General features: G+C 39.8%; 1 pseudogene; it reads right to left on the bottom strand.

Moving 5' to 3' along the window:
- Positions 1 to 14,835: 14,835 nt before the first annotated feature.
- LOC143404443 (developmental pluripotency-associated protein 2 pseudogene) lies at positions 14,836 to 15,711 on the bottom strand (annotated as a pseudogene).
- Positions 15,712 to 20,963: the final 5,252 nt, after the last annotated feature.

The following is a 20,963-nucleotide window of genomic DNA, read 5'->3' as shown; positions in this document are numbered from 1 at the left end:
AGAAAATATCAAAGCACACCACATGTAAAACAGTGAATGTTGTTTTATGAAACAACAAGTATGGATGGCCTTAGAGAAGAAAGTCATTTTGGTATTAAGAACATGAGCCATAATAGAAAAGAGGAAAAACTGAGACATGTGTGGAGAATATTAAGTAGTTCACGATAGCTATTGTTGAATGTAGATACTGATGATTCGTGGAAGACAAAACTGGATAATTATTTGGGCCCATGTTTTATGAAGTTATGAAAAGCAACTAAGTAGCTGGTATGGTATTCAGTAAGTATAGAGAATCATGGAAGGTTCTGGACCCGGGAAGCATGATGATAGCTATGGGAGGGTCCTCTACAGAATCAGGCAGCAGTATGATAATAATCCAGACACAAGGAACACAACATCTATGCTTGCCAAATTTCTTCCTGCCTCAGAGCTTGACACATGAAGCTCCTTCTGCCTGGATCACTGTCCATCACAGCTTCTTTGACTGTCTTCTAGCTATTTGCTCCTTTTTTCCCTCCATGGATCAGTCCAATTCCTTCTCCAAGAGAAGTTTCTTGATCTCCAAGATTCCCATTATATATATCACACTTATGGTCAAATAACTAACATGTTACTATGTGATTTCTGTGTCATATCAGAAGGAATTTGTCTTAATCACAGAAATGTCTTTAGCACTTAGTTTGCCTTGTATGCTAATCATTTTTGTTGAATGATTAAATTCAACTTTTTGTTGAACAATTAAAGGAGTAGTGTCAGTTATCATGGAAAGAAAACTAAATTCAAAGGACACTGAAAAGTAAAACCAGTAAGGACTCAGATTTACTGGGCTTGAAAGCAAAGAAAAGGAAAGAACAAAAGATTCATCGACTTCTCCTCTAAATAAACATTTGTTCTACGTATGCTCTAGGTCAGACACTGCACAAGGCCCTGAGAAGACTGAGATGAACAAGGTGCAGAGGTGAGTAGGACCATAACACCATGGCACTCACAGTTGGCGATCAAGGCACATTCTTATATAATATTTCCTAAGAGCCCGGTCCTGTTCAAAACACTTCATATATATATTCTTTTGATCATTTTATGAGACAGGCAGGTGCTATTATCATCCCTGTTTTGTATATAAGGAAACTAAGCCAAAGAGAGGTAAATAATTTGTCTAAGTTCACACTGGTAAGTGGCAGAAATGGGATTTGGTTCCATCTTCTTTACTACACTGCATTACTCCTCCAGTCTGGAGCCAGACACACCATAACAGGTTGTCACAGAGCAGTATTATAATATATGCACATACATGATTCAGAAGTAGTGCAGAGAAGACAGTGGTTATGTATCCAAAAGGATAAACCAAGGGAAGATTCCTGGGGGGAGTGATGTGAAACTGAGTTTTAAGGGATACACTGGAGTTTGCCATTTGGAAAAAGTGATGGGGGATGCATTGTAGGGGTCAGCATTCCAAGGGAGGGAAATGTGAATCAACATGATGTTCAGGGGGAGTCTACCATCAGTTTGGAATTTCTGGAAAATGCCTGGAGACCAAGGACACAGACAAAGCTACTGGAGAGTCCAGCAGGAGAGTCTTGCCTGCCACCTTAAGGATCTGAGTCCTGAATAAAGGTTGTAGGTACACAAAGTCATGATGAGCAGAAGGAGCGTTGTGAGATGCTACCCAAGATCAGACTTCTTGTAAGATATACTGCCTCGCTGGGGGCAGGCTAGAAGCAGAGAGGTAGATTAGAAAGACACTGTGAATGGCCAGCCAGGACTGACTGCATAAGGGACTACTAACTGAAGGCAGTGATAATGGACAGAGAGAAATGATTTATGAGCACTGCAGAACTTGGAGAGGCACTGGAGGTTGAGGATGAAAAGATTTAAAAAAAAAAAAAGGAGTAAGTTAAGGGTCTTTTCAATGTTCTAGATTTATACAACAGGCCACAAAAGGGCGAATGGGAAAAACAACCAAGGAAGGGGAGGATTTCAGAGATTAAAGATGATAGGTTCTGTTCAGAACATGATTCATTAGGTATGGGCTAATTTTTTGGGTAAAAAGTCATGTGCTTGGTAGCATGATGTCTCCACTAAGTCAAAGTGGGAACCTTACAAATGGTAGTTCAAGTCCAGCGTGAATGAAATCACTGCAGAACGAAACAAAGCCAAGATCCCATCTGAGGGCTGAGCACAGAACCTTGAGGTGTGAGGGTTGGTTGGGGGAGAAGAAAAGAAGCCAGAGGAGGAAATCAGCCCATGACCAGAGAGGGAGGAAGACACAGAACAGAGCTACATCACAGAAACAAAAAAGACACAACCTCTCCTGACATCATCTCATTAATTCCTGCTCATTCATTGTTCAGAGTTAACTCAGTCACTTCCTTCTCTGGGAAGCCTCTTTCCCTTTGATGCCAACTTCTATTTCTGTAAAACTTGCACTTTATATAGAATGGCCCTTCATATCTGTCTTGACTGTGAGCATATTGAGAGTTCCATACCAGATTGTTGGTCTGAGGGCTTGGCCTACAGAAGATGCTTAATAAATGTCTGCTGAGATAAACACGGTGGGGGAGGCAGACAGTGTGGATCATGGGATACCCTTAGAAAGAGCCACTAACACTCTACCTAATTCTATTCCAACTGCAGATGCTCTTAGAATACAGTTACTTTCAGTGGTCCAATAACCCACACTGTTCTCTATTCCTGGAAAGCTCATCTCTTAGCCATTACCTTGTGAAGTCTTCATCTTCTTTCAGAGCCCAATCACACCTTACACAAAGCATCACAGAGATCAAAGCAGCACCAAAGCCTACAGTCCAAAGAGTTCATCGTCCTGCTATATAAATTCTATCTTCTTGCTTGGGCCACACACGTGACTGTGATGTGCTCATGTCTGTGTCTCACATTAGGATGACTAGACTGTGTGCTGACTGGGGTGGAAGGACAATGTCTTGAAGGTCTATGGCTCCAGCAGCTGTCACAGAAGCCAGCATGAGGTAGGTGCTTGGGGAAATGGCTGAGGAGCTGGATGGCTCCTTTCTTGGGCCATCAAATGGGCCCACCACTAGAGGGCACCGACAGCTCAGTCAGACTGAAAGTGCATGAGCTGTTCCCAGAGGAACACAGGGTGGAGAGTTGTTTGGGCTGGAACCAGACTCAGACCTGGACTTCTCCATTTCTCCCAGGCAGCAGAGGAGAGGGTGGATGTCTTTGTCTTTGGCTCAGTTTCTCCACTCTGAATGTCTTATTGGATTTCAAAGTACTCTCTTTTCCTCCATGGTCTCTTACAACCTATCAGAGGTGTGCTTAAGAAATAACTATTAAAGTGTGTTGAGAAGTCCCTTTGCAATTTCACCCAACTCACCTTTGCATACACATGGTCTATTGGCCACTTAGCTAGTGTACTCCATTTTCATCTTCACATGTCCACTCTAACCCCACCTCCTTGTGACACCCACCCTACCATTCACACTTTGGATTTCCAAGTCCCAACCAGGTATTTCAATCCTTCCATCTCATCATTTGCAACTGTTTCCTCATTGTTTTCCTTATGAGACTGAACACTCCTTGATGATAGGATTTAAATTTCCATTGTTCCAGGATTGGCACAGTGTGTAACCCAAGCACTTACTTAGTAAATACTTACTGAGTTAATGACTGAATTTTTTTATTATCTCATTGAACATATATTGATTGCCAGATATCCACCTGTAGGTTTCAGGTGGTCTAGCTTTTGGTAGCTGAGTTCCTCTAGAGGTGGGCACAAGATAATGAACAAGTAGAACTGAGGATTCCAAAAAGGCAACCTTAGGGAATCCTATCTCGGGTGACATGATCTCAGCCACCCGGATTGTGTTGTGGATAATACCTTTCATCTCCTAAGGAATCAGGACTGTTCAAATCAAGCAGACTCCTGGGAAGGATCTCAAAACCATGAAGACTTCTAGATCAAGAATTCAAATGGGAATCAAAATGGAAAGACTACCCTACAAAATGATCACAAGCAGAAACTCATGTGTGAATTCCCATCATCAGAAAAGAGGATGAACCTCCAAGTCCAGAAATTTTAAACCATATCTGCTCTGTAACCATACCAGAAGTCAAAATACCAGTAATTAGACCCAAAGGATTTGGGCAAGATCCTGAGGCCACACTAAGATTATTTTTGATGTGAATGCAAACCTGATATCTAACAAGCTGGGGGCACTGACTAAATGCAACAATTTCACCCCACCTCCATTCTGACCTGGCCCTGAAACATTTTAATCTTAGAAGCTACGTGACTTGAAATGAACTCCCTATGTGGAGATATTCATTTCTAAAGTATGATTTTAACTTATCAAAAATTAAAGCATGTTCTCCCTTTCCACATTCCACTTAGGACATAATCTGTCATATTAAGATACTTTTATCAAGGTCATTGGCTTGCTCGTCACAAGTTTATTGAAGTTAGTCACTCAGAGAATTATAAATATCTTTAGCCTCGAATGTGGTTGTATTGAGGGAAGGGTGGGGAAAAGAGGAGGAGAAAAGTAGCAGCTGATTTTTCAAAAGTCATTGCCATATTAGGTTCATTGAGTTGTTACTCAATTGTTCTTCCCCCATGAACTTGAAGCGATTCATTGATCTGAGTGGTCATGGCTCCATGTGTGGGAGATGGTTGGTGTTTTTCTTGGCTGTATTCTCATATTGGATTTCCTGCAAATGATGATGGTATTTTCTTGAAGAACTATTAATAATTTATCTTATAAACAGTGTTCATAACTGATGATGTTTCCATCTTTGCAATGATTGCCTAAAATATTTGTGTAAAAATTTTTGTCTCATTTCTAGTAGACTCATTCTCAAACTGAGTAAAAACAATGACCATTACTGAGCACCCAGGTACCTAAGCACTTAGCATCATGGAAGCCTCACTGCTTACAACAACTCATGAATTAAATTCTATTTTTATTTCCATCTTACAGGTAAAAGAACTGAGAGTTGGAGAAAATATCTAAGGTGCCCAAAGGTTATTCAGAAATAGTTCTATTTTATGTCAAAGTTATGTCAGGTATGACATGCATACCACAAACACAGGTATGTGTTTAAATAATAAACAAGTGAAGGAAATAATGAGTTGTTTCACTTACTTATTTTTATAAAAATCACCAACAATCATTTTCTTAGCCTGTTTTGCATAGTGGTAGAGAATTTAATTTTTCAGTCACTATTGGGATTTGCTGCATCATGGAATCATGCTGAGGCCCCAGATCTTGTTCTAGGTAGTACTACATCATCTGAGATGCCATTGTTATTCATTGATTCCACTGGTTATTATTGGGGGTTTCACTGTTCCAAACTGTGATCTTTCCTCCCTGGCTCCTCTGATTCTCTGTCTCACACTTGAGGAATGGAGTCTTTGTCAGAGGTTGGAATCTGATGTCTATAGTGACATTCTTCTCTCCTCTCCTCTTCTCACCAAAGAGGCCTTTCCACCACCACATACCATCTGTCTGGAATGCTATTTTTTGCTAGTGATCAATGCATGGTTCTCTGACTTTCACCTTCTTTTTTTGGTGTGGAAGACACAGATCTTTATTTCTGAGTTTTTCTAAGTTGCTCCCATCCTCAGGATAATAAGAGCACTGTATCTTCAAGTTCTCATATAATATGATCCCCAAAGATCCTTCACTTTGAGTGTCTTCTGTTTTTTGCACTCAACAAAAATCCCAGAGACAGGGGAATTCTAAAGTTCCCGCTATGAGGTAGGAAAATACAGGAAAAATAAAGTTAAGCTAATAACCCATAAATTATTTTACTTGCTTTCTTTCAGATTTATCAAATGGGTGGTCTGCCTGGGTATGGTCCACTGATGATGGAGTGTAATGAGTTTTGATGATGTGTCTTTCCTCTGCAAATATATTTTATAAAATCCATTGCCAGGAATTGTTATATTTTTTTCTAAACTCCTGGGTGTTTTTTTTTTTTTTTTATACCTTTTGGATAGCGTGAGTCACATAACAGGACTTCAGTTCCCTTTCTGTAGGTCATATGGACATATTTTGATCAGATATATGTCTGTATACTTAGACATATTTTTCTAGATTGAATTTTCTGAAATAGAAATTTGTTCTTAATGTATTGGAAATTATGTCAGGACCTAGGGAAAAAGATACTTAATAAAAGTGGTCTCTGATGGACTATCTCTTTTGAATTTTAATATGTATATCGTTTAATTTTGACAGTCCACATTTTTATGTTTTATGAAGAAAATTTTACAACTATTAATAGCACTTTTAAAGACCTGATGTTGTAAGTACCAATGACAAAAAAAAACCCATAACATATAATGTTTCATCTTTTAAATATTCTTTTTCCTCCATGGAACTGGGGGAAGAAGAGTATTACAGTTCATCCCAGGAAGGCAAGGAAGGGGAAGAATCCCCAGAGGCACAGGACAGTAGGGATCTGCCTGTCCTTACTCCTCAGTTCCCAGGCAGCTCCACAGACCTGAGATTTTAACCCTGAGTACAGGAGAAAATTGCATTTGCTTCCACTTATGTTCTAGGCGGTTACCATGCTCCCTGTGGATATTCAATAAATACTGCCTAAATTGAATGTTGCCTGGTGTTATCTTCTTTTCTCTCTTTTCCCTCCCCTGCTCCTCTGGTTGGTACAATGGGTCCTTGAAAATTATAGTGTTGTTTTTTTTTCCACATTTTTCCCTTTACTGTGTGTGCCCCAGTTTTCAGTGTTAACCTCTCTGTTCTAATATTCCTTCTTCACATTTGTTTTTGTTGCTTCTGGGTTTTATCTCTCAGTTTCTCCCTGAACCTACCCTTTTTGGTTTCTTTTCTCTCTTTCTTTGTGCTCCTATATTTCTCCTTTTCATCCCTCTCCTCTCTCTCTCTCTCTCTCTCTCTCTCTCTCTCTCTCTCTCTCTCTCACACACACACACACACACACATACACACACACACACACACACACAATGCCTGTGTTGTTCCCTTCCAGAGTGACCGTAAGAAAACACTGCATTTTCCCAAGAAAATTGGACACATTAAAAGACCTTAATAAGTGTTCAGAAATAATTCATTTTACATTTTTTTTCCTTTGAAACAAGGCTTTCAATTCCCAAATGTTGGAAATTGGGTAAAGTGGATTCGTCTCTACTCGCCCTAATACATTCTCAGCAACAATCTGAGTGCAGGGATTGGGTCTGCTCTCCTCTGGGCGTCTGTTTGCCCTCTGCCCAGACAGGACTGCATTCCTCTGCTCATTGGGACACAAACACAGTGACATTTCACCAGGCTACTATTAGCCTAGAGGGAATACTCAGCTTCTCCCTTTCCTAGTTTTTTTAAAACCCACTTCAGTTTTTTTGGCGCAAAAGATTGGCACAGAAACGTGGTTGCATAAACTCCTTGGAGCCAGAGGCGGACTTTCTGCTTCCTGGGCCTCAGCTTTTCAAGACTGTGTCAGTCGCCCTCGGTGAACGTGTAAAGAGTGTCATGGTCCCCTTTGCCCTGGGTTTGACAGGTCACTGTGCTGCCTTTAGCATTAAAACGAATTCATCGTTTGTGTCTTAAAATGTAAAAACTGATTAGTATCAAGAGGGTATGTAAGGACTGAACTGTCACGGGCAAATGTCATGGGGGGACTCTAACCCAATCCTCTGTCCTGGCCTTTCTAAGAACCACTTAATGCAGAATAGCTCTTTCAATCCTCACGGCAGCAGTGAAAGTTAGAGTAACAGCATTCATTTTGCAGATGAGGAAACTGAGATTTAGAGAAGTTAAGTGACTTGACAAAGCACACACAAAATAGCAGAATCGAAGCTTTTGAAATGTGAGTATGGTTCTGTTCTTCAGAGCAATTTTCGTGCCTAGAAAAAATTATTCAAGGTTATTTTGGTGTGAAATTAATATTCATTCAAAGCCTGTTTTTCTTAAGTTTGTATGTTTGTTTATTAGAAAATTTTATAATTATTTTTAGGGAGTAATTCCTTCAGATTAATTAAATCTTGATTAAATTCCTTAATATTTAATGACATTTACTAATGTGATATATTTTATTTCCTTTTAGAATATATCAATCATATGACTTAAAGACTTTTCAAGAACTTGTCATTTTCACAAATCTGATAAATACCTACGTGGATTAAAATTTGGGTTCTTTCCAATTTTCTAAGATTTTAACCTGAAATGATAGGTCCAAAGCAATACTCAATTATAAGTTTTAACTTGGAACTATAAGATTGATTTGTCATTCTAATAAGTAAAATACTTTCAAAGATTTTAAATAGTTAAAGAATTTTAACAAGCACATATTCCTAAATATAAATATTTTAGAGCTATGACTCTGACATTTTGATTCTTAATACGTAATATTAAATTTTGCTATCATTTTGAAATAAGGAAACAATTAAATTATCCCAACAATAAGTAATGTTGGGACCCTACATGCAATGCTGTTGAGATACATGAGTCTTATTTGTTTAAGATAGCACACTCTGAATCATGCAGAATTCTGAAATAGCTTGCTGGTGCATAAAATCCATGTAATTGTCTCCACAATTTCAGATGATGGTATGTGACCCCTGTGAATCTTACATTGTATTGCAAAAGAATTTTTATGGATGCATCAAGGTTTCTAATGAATGTATCTTGAGTTAATCAAATGAGAAAAATTTCTGGTTGGGCCTGACCATATCAGGAAGATCTTAAAAGAAACAAGCAACAGCAGTAGCAGCAGCAGCATCTGGCTTGGGACCTTTTCCGCTGGCCCAGGACCATGACCTTGAACCTCATGTGAGATCACAGCCCTTTGATTCTGGCCTCCTGAAACATTGAGCATGGAATACAACTAACCCATCTTAGATTCCCCTATAGAAACTGATGTTGTAAAGTTACGTTACTTTTAATTGATGTTTGTGGGGAATTATTAGAAATCAATAGGAAACTAATACACTCTCCAACCAGGGGAAGCTCATTACTCATGAGCCTTAAATTCAACTGATATGCTTCTAATTCCTTTGTCCACTCACAGAGATCTGAAACCCCATCCAGGATGTTATATCCCTTATAGAATTTTGATTCACTTTTTGGCCGAATTCTTCAAATGTCTTTTGCCTGTAAGAATTCCATCAAGATCGTAAGAATTGAGGAGCTCTGCCACACTTATCGCATTCTTCCTGTAAGAGGGACACAACTCTCCTAGATAGTCAAATGATGTCCCATAGAACTCTGCATGACTTTCATCACTTTGCTAACTATGCCCAGGCCATTTTCCTGCAAACAACCAATCCCAAACCTGGGTCTTCTACTTTTTTTAGTGACCAAAGATAATTTAAGATTTTCTTCAAAATCTTGACCACTGAAATGACGATAATATAGTGCTACTGTCCTTCTTTATTCTCGAAACATTCCCCAATTCCCCTGCCTCATTCTTCTGAGGTTCCCTATGGTTAGGATTACTCTGAAACAACAGAATTTATATTCTGACATCATCACCACTCAGACTATCAAAAATATGCAATTCTCAATCAAATGGTTCTCAGTTCACCTGTACATTTATTCATTAAGCTTTTCTTTTAACAGTATAGTGATGATTGAACTATATGTGTGCATGCACATTCCAGGAAAGATATGAAAGATAAAATATGTCTTGTTCCAGAAGACTTTTATGATCAAATCGGAAATAAGATATAAATGAAAAAAATATGAAAAATTTGCTAGATAAGCCAGGCATGGTGGCACATGCCTATAATCCCAGCAGTTCAGGAGGCTAAGGCAGGAAGATTGCAAGTTTAAAGCCAACTTCAGCAACTTAGCAGGACTCTAAGCAACTTAGTCAGACCCTCTATCAATATAAAAAATAAAAAGTGGTGGGGGTGTGGCTCAGTGGTTAAGTGCCCCTGGGTTCAATCAAAGAGAAAGACAGAGAGAAAGAAAGAGAGGGGGAGAGAATACGGCATACAAAGTAGCAGGTGTTAAAGTATATATATGTGAAGTAAATAACTTGTACAAATAAAAGGTGAAGGCAGAGATGAGAGTAAGTTGGAAAAACTTAATGGAACAAGTATTATTGAAGCCCTTTTGTTCATTTGATAAGTGTGAATCTAGAAACTTTTATGTGTCAGGCACGGTGTTAGGCTCTGAGGGTACAGGAATAAGTCACCCTCTTCCTCAAGCTCACATTATAGTTGAGGAAACAAAAACACAAAACAGAATGAGGGTATGCATGCACACTAATGGTATTACAGCACTGTGTGCAACATGCAGAGAAAACCAACTGGAGAGTGTGCCGGCAAAGACATAACAATTTTGCTAACCTCATATATATACATATATATGTATATAAAGTGATATTAGAGGCTGATATCACTTTGTGGACTGTTTACAACGTTCCCAGAGGTGCCCTAAGTCCTTTACACTAATTAACCTCATATAATCCTCATAACAACTTCATGTGATCAAGTATTGCTAAGGGATATATATATTTTTTTTCTCCACCAGGAATTCATATGTTGAAAACTCTAATCCTCAGTACGATAATATTTAGAGATAGACTCTGGGAGATAATTAGGTCATGATAATAGAGCCCCGATGATGGGATTAGCACCCTTTTAAGAAAGAGACAAGAGAAGTGGGGGTGTAGCTCTGTGGCAGAATGCTTACCTAGTATGCTCAAGGACTAGGATGGACTCCAAATACCACAGAAGAAGGAGAAGAAGGGAGTAAAAAGAGTTTTCTCCCCCCTTTTGCTGTCTTCACTACTTGCGAATATAGGGAGAAGTTTGCCATTTTCAAACCAGGAAGAGGGCCTTCACCAGACACTGAAGGTGCCCGCCCGTCCCCTGATCCTGGACTTCCCATCCTCCAGAACCATGAACATTAACTTGTTTAGAATGTTTTAAAACCCAGTCCATCATACCTGCTTTTAGCAGCCCGAGCTTTCTGAGGCAGGCATATGACGACAAGGGAGAGTGATTCTGGAAGAGGAGAATGAAGCCACCCTACCACAGCTCATCATTCCCCTCCACCCCATACTACTCCACACAAAGCTATTCTCAACATTCCTTGAAAATGTTTGCAGTGGCCTTGTAACTGATCTCTCTGATATTTCTATTTCCTTATGCCCAGTACATGATATTTTAAAAATAAAAATCAGATAACATCAGTGCTCTTGTCAAACTTTCCAATAGTTTCCCATCTCACTTGCATTAGAGTCCAAGGTTCTTACAAAACACAGCTGACAAGGTCCTGGGTACATTTCCCCTCAGCTCTTCTGTGACTTTACTCCCTGCCACTCTGTCCTGGACCCATCGCCCTTTCCCCTCCCTTCTGTTTCTCAAATGCACTAAGCGTGCTCCGTTGCCCAGCTCTCTGCTTGCAACACAGTCTCCCAGATACCCATCAGGTGCACTTCCTCATCCATTCAGGCCTCGCCTCTGTTCAAATATCATCTTATCACAAGAGGCTTTTTTGACCAATCTGTCAAAAACACAAGCCTTTTGTCCATCCAACATGGATCTCTGCATCCTTACTGCTAGAGTTTTCATATTGACACTTAGACATCTTCTGTCTCCCTCACCTGTAGCAAAGGCCTCATGAGGACAGGAACTTTGTACCAGTCTCTATCCACAATGCTCAGCACAGAGCCTGACAATGACTAGGGGCTCTGCAATAAATATTGTTGAATTCATATTCAGTATTGTTGACTCACTCCACATGGCTACTCTTACTCTCTGTGTGAAGAACCCCTCCAAATATCAAAGGTGAGGACTTGAGACCATTTAAAAGGGAAAGAGTATTTACATGGCTTCTATTGCCACTTCATGTCTTTTCTCATTTCCATCAGAATCCTATAGAACTGTATAATATAAAAGGTCTAAATGAAGAATTTAAGAAACATACTGTGTCCTGGCACTTTTCACACATGACATGTTATAGATTTTAAATGTGGTGGTAGCTTTGGATTATAGTCTGCTTTGATCTCCAAGTTTTTTTTGCTGATCATTTTGCATGTGGCTGATTGTAATTGATATGATTCTTTAATCCAATCTAGATGTGTGTATGTGTTCACCTATTGATGATGTTCTGTTTTTAAAGTACGGCAAGAAGAAGGCTCAGGTTTCTAAGACCATAGTTCCTGACAGTTTTTAGGGACTGGGAAATGACTTGATTTCCATTCAGGTAAATTCTAGGTTCCAAAATGATAGACTTTGCTTATTGCTCTTGTCTAAACTTATTTTCTAACAAAGTACCTAAGTAACTTCTCTCTGTATTTAAATTTCCAACTCTGTATCTTCTTTTTAGTGCATCAATAACTACAAAGCAGATTTAAAAAGAAAAACTGTTTTACATGTGGGCTGGCTGATTTATATTAGCTATCATTTTCTAGCTGGGTGGTTACACTATTTCATAATATTCTAAAACTCATACTCAAACACAAACTATAGGCCAGTATGTAAACAAGAGCAGAGAAATATTTTCTTTCTCCTATTATGTTTGGATGTAAGATTCTATTTGGAACTCTCTGAGTAACTCAGAATAAGGGTCGGGGAAAGGCAGCTTCCTACGGGTTTAATCCTGACTGGAAAGCAATGAAGCAAACACACTTTCTATTTTTGTTTTGGTGTTAATCAAAGCATGCAAAGCTGTGGGTGTTGACTATTTGAAAAATCAGCAGAACTGCACTATGTACAGTGGCCATCATTACCCTGGCCTTTCTCCAAGCTGTGTTTCCGGGAGACAAGGAAGAGCTCCAGCGAGCCCTTGGAGCAGTGATAGCAAACATGGCTGTGCTGCAAGAGGAACACGTGATGGGGCCACAAGGAGAGGACATCTGTGTTGATCTTTATCCAGCACTCTACCCCAGGGCTGCTGCAAATTGTTGAGCATGCTGTTCACAGTACCAGGGTATAGCAGGCAGTGGAAAGGGAAGGTGAATTTCTAAGGAAGAAGGATTTATTTCTTCTTTGTACAAACCTAATGGTAAACAATTGCACTGTTATATCCTATACCCCTAATCACTTTCCATCCAGAAGAAAAAATTTCTTTTTTTTTTTTGTTTATAGCAGCTTTATTCATAACTGCCAAAACTTGGAAGCAACCAAGGTGTCTTTTGGTAGCTGAATGAATACATGAACTGTGGTATATCTTGAGAATGGATATACTCAGCACTAAGAAAAATAATCCATGAAGACATGAAGAGACCTTAAGTACAAATCTCAGACTATTTTAAAATACATGTGTATGATTCTAAATATAAAGCATCCTAAAAAGGGCAAAGTTACAATGTCAGTAAAAAGATCTGATTTATAGAGGCTTGGCGGGAGGAAAAAACAGGTAGAACTGAGGAATGGAGCATTAGGGCCTAGATAGTTATGAATTATCATGCAGAATGTTGGATACACATCAAACCTTAGCAGTGGCCAGTGTGGTGGGGGCCATAATCCCAACTACTTGGGAGACTGAGGCAGGAGGATTGCAAATCCAAAGCTGGCTTTGGCAACTTTTTTTTTGGGGCGGGCGGGTACCAGGGATGCTTTACCACTGTGCCACACCCTTAGGGTCTTGCTAAGCTGTTGAGACTGATCTCAAACTTTCAATCCTCTTGACCTAGCCTCTCAAGTCTCTGGGGGATTACAAATGTGTATCTCCATACCCAACCAGCCTCAGTAATTTACTGAGCCCTATATCAAAATAAAAAATAAAAAGGGCTGTGAATATAGATTAGTAGTAGTGTTTTCCTGGGTTCAATCCCTAGTAAAACACAAACACAAACACACACACACACACACACACACACACAGATCAAAATCATAAGATGTTCAACAAAAAGCATGAAGTCAAATATACAACTGGGGTTGTAGCTCAGTGGTAGAGTGCTTGACTATACGTGTGAGGCCCTGGGTTCGATCCTCAGTGCCACATAAAGATAATAATTCATTATAACTAGTAATAATAGGTAGTTAATAATTAATAATAGGCCGGGCTTGGTGGCACATGCCTGTAATCACAGTGGCTCTGGAGATACAGGCAGGAGGACCTCAAGTTCAAAGTCAGTCTCAGCAATTTAACAAGATGCTAAGCAACTCATGAGACCCTGTCTCTAAGTAAAATACAAAAATAGGGCTGGGGATATGGCTTAGTGGTTGAGTGCCCCTGAGTTCAATCCCTGGTACCCCACCCACCACCAAAATTAATAATATACCAATATTGACTCATCGATTAAGGAATGTACAACACTAATAGGACATGTTAATATTAAAGCCAGGTGAGATAATGCACACCTATATCTCAGCTACTTAGAGGAGGCTGAGACAGGATTGCAAGATCAAGGGCAGTCTCAGCAATTTAGTGAGACCCTAAGCAACCTTGGAAGAACTTGTCTCAAATTAAAAGGGCTGGGGATGTGATTCAGTGGTTAAATTCCCAGTACCAAAAAATAAACAACAACAAAAAAAAGAGGCAGGGGGTTAGGGTTATAGCCCAGTGGTAGAGTGTCCCTGGGTTCAATCTTAGTACACACACAACAAAATTAATATTAAAGAGAAGCATAAAAGAATTCTTTTGCTCAGTTTCCCCATAAACCTAGCAGCTCTCTCTATATATAGTTAATACTTGAGTCTGACACAAATGATCAGGAGACACTGAAAATGAAAGACGGTCAGAAACCAGCCCAGCATACATCAGGCTGTGTGATGATTTACCTATGGCTCTCCACCACTTGTCCTGGGAGGGAAGAGGAATATTTGCAAATTTATGTCCTGCTTTGGGGCCAATAGTGGGAAAGCAGAAAACTTTTTGTCTGTTTCTTCTCAATTGCCTTCAGATCAAAATAGTACTTTAACATTGCTTAAGGTGGCTCCTTTTGGTCTCCTACAGTGCATTGCTTTTTCTCTCTTGTTATAATTAATCCTTTCATCAGCTTCTTATTCCTTTTTTACACATTCAGGGCATAACATATTATCTTCTAGTCCCGAGGGTGGAAAAATACAGGCTGGTAACAGGAAGAGGGAAATCATCCTCCTGGGAGTGTCAGGGACCCAAGTCTGACCTGCATGGAACTGCAGGCAAACCCAGGCTGCTGTTTCTGCAGAAAGAAATTGGCCATGGACCACACACCACCTGACACCAGAGGTTTGCAGGAAAAAGGCCTCCACAGAAGTAGGGATGGACACGAATTCACAGCCTTGCGCTGAGTGGCTCTGGCAGCGATCCTTGCCCAAGATGCCAATATGGACTCCTGAGCTGAATTTACCACTTCAACCATGTTAGTCTCTTCCTCTCTTTTAATCTTATTATGACTTTCCTGAAGTCCTGCTGCATTGGCCACAGCCTTCCATTTCCTGGAAACTGGCTTCAATCTGGCCTCCTGAGATGTTTCAGGAATATCATATTTTTGTTCGGGATATGCATGCTTCTGTAGCCTCAAATAAACCTCTATTTTCTGGCCATCAGTACTCAAATTAAATTGTTGGCACCAGTTTCGCAAAGTATCCCGAGAAATCTTATTAATTGGAGGCAAAACGGGAAGGGGTCGTATTTTACAATTAGGTTTTGTTTCAGGAAAGCAGACTTCCTGTTTGATTTCTGCAGTTGAAGAAACACTTGTTTCTATTGGATATTCTTGTTCCTCTGTAACTGGGACCAGTGTTAAAATCACATTTTCCTCATCGAATTGCTCCTCAAGGAAGTTCTTCTCAGTGACCCTGTCATTTGAGCCTGGCATTTCCAGGAACACCGGGAGACAGCAAAGGCAGCAGGGCTCAGGACAGCTATGCTGTGTGCTCCTCGTCAGAAGAAAAAATTTCTAACAACAAATTATACATTTATACAACGGACAAATCAAGGCCTAGTTTCTTACCATACAAGAGCATGTTCTTTTTAGCATCTGAGATGAATTTTAAAAAGCCTGTGATGGAAACAGAGAATGGAAAGATGAGGGTGAAAAGGAACACAATTGCTGCCATGTTGGATGAATATGTCTAGATAGCTAATAAATACATAGCAATGAGGACTACCACTCATAAAGTTATTTTGTGTATCGGAAATTTGCCAAGGGGATAGATTGTCCAATGATCTGCACATAGTAGACTGTCGAGAGAAAGAATTGTTGAATGGACCTGAATTGAAGTGATACAACATAAAAACCCCAAATGAAGTTTCTGAAAGAGATGAAGAATTTATGCGTGTGAACATACAACTTCAGTTAAATAAGTCAAACAGAAAAGGGCAGGTATGGGAGACCAACCTTGTACGTGACTGGGTCACACTCCCCGGCCGGGTGCTGATGTGCTCAGTCACAGAAATGTGGCAGAGCTTTCCCCACCCTTCTAGGGTTCCAGTGACTGTGTCTTCGTGCCCAGGCGTGTCTTGCCCCATGGGTGGAGCTATGCTCACCTGTTCCTTTGTAATATAACCCCTTGCCCTGTTTAGAATAGAATCTTCCATGAAAGTGCTTTGTGTGTGTCCCCTTCTCTTACTGTGCCCTTGGATGTGGCCTACCCAGGTGTCAGTCAACCTGCTGACAGTGGACATCATGAAGACAGACTCAGCCCCCTGAAACCTGACCCCTTGCCTCATTTGAATAGCTTCTCCTCAATAAAAGGGGTCAGCGCGTGCTCTCGCTCTCTCTCTTTCTGCGGACCCTTAAGGTCAGAGGAGCCGTCACAGCGACCCCAAATAAAAAGGTATTGGTGTCCCTCGTGTGGTTATTTTGCACAGCCCAGTCAGCCCAGTTCAACTGGAGTGACCCCTGCGCCTTTTAGTCTCAAGAACAGGAACCCGGCAGGCAGGAGCAGCATTTGGGAAGGAAGGACAGGAAAAGAGGATGATATTAAATAAACACACACATACATGCTGCAGAAGTTTGGTAAAAAATAAAGTACTTGAGAACTGCTGGGATTATACGGTATCAAAGTTTTTCCTCTTTTTCATGACACCTTGCCTGAGAGTAACACTGCTGACCTATAATAGCAACATGAAATTAACCCCCCCCCCAATCTGAATTCAGTGCCAGACCATCAAAGAATCTCCATTAAATGTTGCACTCCATTTTGTTGGTTTATTCTTTATTATGTTAATGATTAATATCATTGTTTTATGTATCAAAACCACACTGTATTCCGTTAAATAACAACAAAAAAGAAAGGTTTTACATTTCAAATTTCTTCTAAAAAATTATACATAAACATTAATAAGGCTCACATTCAGAGAAAATTAAATGGCAAAAAGAAAAACAAAATATAAACCATGACACAACCTGGCATTCTGTCAGTGTTTGAGCTAGATCTCCATTCTAGTCTAGTGTCTAATTCTTTAATTCTTTTCGTAGTTTGTACCCCATGATTTTCTTCTTGCAGTGATAATGTGGGAAGCAGTTTATGATATGACATCTTGCTAAAACTTTGAGCCAAGAAGGAAATGGTCAGATCATTCGCTTCCTCTTGAAGGCCCTGCATGTCTGTCAGGACTCCTTCCAGGCACCTCCCCTTGGTTTGGTTTGCTTTCTTTATGGTCAGGAGTCACTTCCCATTTTATTTAATATTATTCTCTTTTCCTGTTCTTACTTCCCAAATACTACTCCTGCCCTTTTCTGTTTGACTTATTTAACTGAAGTTGTATGTTCACACACATAAATTCTTCATCTCTTTCAGAAACTTCATTTGGGGTTTTCACGTTGTACCATTTCAATTCAGCTCCATTCAACAATTCTTTCTCGACAGTCTATGGGACGAAGTCCTGGGGGGACAGAGAGCTGAAACATAGACCCTCAACTCAGTGTGAGCCAACCCAGCTGCCAAAACAATAACTGCTATTTCCTCAACACTTGCTTTGCCTCAGGACTCTAAGTGTATTTTATCTTTTGGCCTTAGTTGTGACAACCCTGTGACATGAATATCCTTATTATCATTTTACCAGTAAAAAACATTGAGGCTTACAGAGGTTAAGTGGTCTTCTTAAGATAAGAAAGCCAGTAAGTGGTAGGTTGGAGATTTGAAATGACTCCTAAAATCAATCTGCTAAACTCAACAAACCGGTGGAGGATGATAAGTGAAGTAGACGTACAACTATAACACAAAATATTGGTCCATTAACATATGCCACGGTCTTCCTTGAGTACTGTTCCTCCCGAACTCCCTCTATATGTTATCTTGGTAAATGCCACAGTCTTGCACTCAACGGAGGGCATCATCTAATCCAACCCTAGTCTATTACTCTGTCTTATCAGTTTTAGCACTGAAGTACCTTTCCTTGCCGACACTGCTTTCTTTTTGATGCCACAGTTTGTTCTCACACAGCTCATTCTGACCTGTTTTTCTCTGACAAATTGGTTTTGGTCATGTTTCCACTAAAAATATTTAAGTTGCTCTTCATAGGACAAAGCCCAAACTCCTTCATCTTGCAAAGAAAGCTCTTCAAGATCTGGCTCCTGTTTTTCTTGTGGTGTAATCTCTAGAATTACCTGCAAGGGATTATTATACAACCACAGGGGTATTTGTTTTGTTTTTTTCCTTCAGTGCCTTCAACACAATAATCTCTCTTATTTTCTTCAAGTCTACTCTCATGCTGTCCTCTCTGAAATCCCCTTCTTTGTCCCAGTGACTTCTACTTATCTTGCAAAACCCAGCTCTACCTTCTCCAGGCTGGGTTCCTTGTCTGACTCCCTTCCTGGATATATCAATTAGCATTTCTTTGGATTTCGGGAACAATCTGCAGTCCCACCATCAATAAAACTTACCTGTTCCATGATAACCATCAGTGCTTTGTCTGGCTCTAGCGCTAGAGCTTCTAGCAGACAGGGATGTCATGTATCACACAGGCACTCAATTCATGAACCCTTAATGAAAAAATGAATGAATCCCCATATTATTTCTATTTGATTTCAGAATGCGTTTCCTGAATTCCTATTTGATATTAAGCACACTCACCCACAAACTGGAGATACCACCCCCAGACCTACAGTTAAACATTAATGAAGCAGCCAGAAACACTTCAGTGGATTTCAAAGGCTTAGTGCTTCTAGCACTGTTCTCTTTCTCATTCCCCGCTATTCTTTGCAGAGGTTTTTCTCTCTCAGTCACACTAATTGATACAAATGAATCTGAAGAACAAATTAGAAAAGAAAAAAGCCCCTCCAGTTTTAAAATACAAGTACATTGGGTGATGTCTGCTACTGCTAAGGGTATGGAAACCCATCCAGAACCATAATATTTGCTCTTGTGGCTTTAGACAAGATGCCCTCCAGGCTGGGACTGTGTTCTTGATATAGTCTGCTTGTTTTAGAGCTTGCAGACTTGCATAGCATTCTTCCTCTCCAATAACAACAATCATAAAAATAGCATGGACCTTCTTACAACCTTACTCACCGCACAAGTGAAGGAGCGATTCCAGAATTACCCCAACGTAAGATCATCAAATGAGATCTCAAAAGGTCTTAACAGATGGTTAGCAAATGCTTTATATAATATGGAGAAACATGTAAATGAGACACATGCCGTGAGTCTTAGGAAAACAGACTTTGAAATGGTCCTTAAAAGTGGAACTGCCACTAGAAACACAATCTTTTTTTATAAAATTTCTCAGCTGAGAATAGAAAATCCACACTCAGAGTCAATACTGAAAGGACTTCTCAGGCAAGCAATTTATTTCTTTATATTTATCCATGACTAAGTATTTTGGAGGACATACTGTGCAATATTTAGTACGAAATCCACAGAGGAGAGCTGGTTAAATGTGGAGTATCAAGGGGAACAAAAGGCTTTGCAAGAAGACAGACCTGCATTTTGATCCCTGTTCTACTGGGAATTGGGTAGTAGCTGTTGCTTTGCGGCATATTGATGAACCTCTCTGCACCAGAGTTTCCTCATCTGTGAAATATTAATAATAACCCTACATCACAGGTTTGTTCTGAGATTTAAACAAGAGTATGTATTCAAAAAGTGCCTGACACAGAAAGAGGGTTAGTAGATGGTTATTGCCACCTGATGACATTTGTTAACACACCTGGCATCAGGTGTGATCAATGCCAAATGAGAAGTCTACAGAGAAAAACTGTTCCAAATGAAAGTGTACCTATAATGTCATTTACATGTATAAATTATGCTAGCCCTTCAGGGATAAATATCTGTGTCCCCATCTTCCTTCATAAATTATAACCTCCTTGGGAATAGTAATATTTCTTAGTTCAACTTTGTATCTTCCTAGCAGATAATACTATAGCACATCCACAGCAGAACCTAAAATGCATGTTAAATAATATTTTATCTATGGGCTCTCTGTGGTTATGTGATTGGCTCCTGGAAAGCAGAAATGATGTCTGATTTTCAAAGAAAAAAAAAAAGTTCCGTTAAAATTCAGTACAAACTAGATCTGAGTAAACAAAGAACAAAACTTCTCAAATTGGATCTAGTTTATCAGCTCCAAAGATCCAAAGCTTCCTGTATCATTGTTTTTCTCATATAGTATGCTATGATTGTGTAGCTTGAGGGTAGGAATTGATGATTTGCCCATTATGTGCCAAGCACCTTAGGTTACCAACCTTAATTTTCATAATGATCCACATGAGGTAGACTGGTATCCTATGGAACAGATGAGGAAGCTGAGGCTCAGGGAGGCTGACTGTTTTAATGTTATGCAGCTAAGCGGGAGGACTGGTAGAACAGCTAGCTGTTTATTCCCACAGCCCCACAACACTCTGCTTTTGTTTCAGAACAGGACCGTGGTGGGAAAATACTACACGTGCATTTTTCCTGGTGATTTCTGATGAGGGGACACCACCCAACTTTCTCCCAAATCTGTCTTATCTAGTAGGTGACAAGACCAAGGAAAGAAACCCTTACTTGGATTAGGATCCAGCCCCCTAAAGTTTACATGTTGTGAAATTCCTTTCACAGGACTAAGAAGTCTTCCCTAAAGAGTCAGGATTTTCCCGTGAATGGATAGGATTTTATTACATGAAATGTTAAAATAAGTCAGGAA

The sequence above is a fragment of the Callospermophilus lateralis genome, chromosome 7 (assembly GCF_048772815.1).
Source record: "Callospermophilus lateralis isolate mCalLat2 chromosome 7, mCalLat2.hap1, whole genome shotgun sequence".
In the NCBI taxonomy this organism is placed as follows: Eukaryota; Metazoa; Chordata; class Mammalia; order Rodentia; family Sciuridae; genus Callospermophilus; species Callospermophilus lateralis.
The sequence above is the reverse complement of the archived record's forward strand: the minus strand, read 5'-3'. Positions and strand labels throughout refer to the sequence as shown.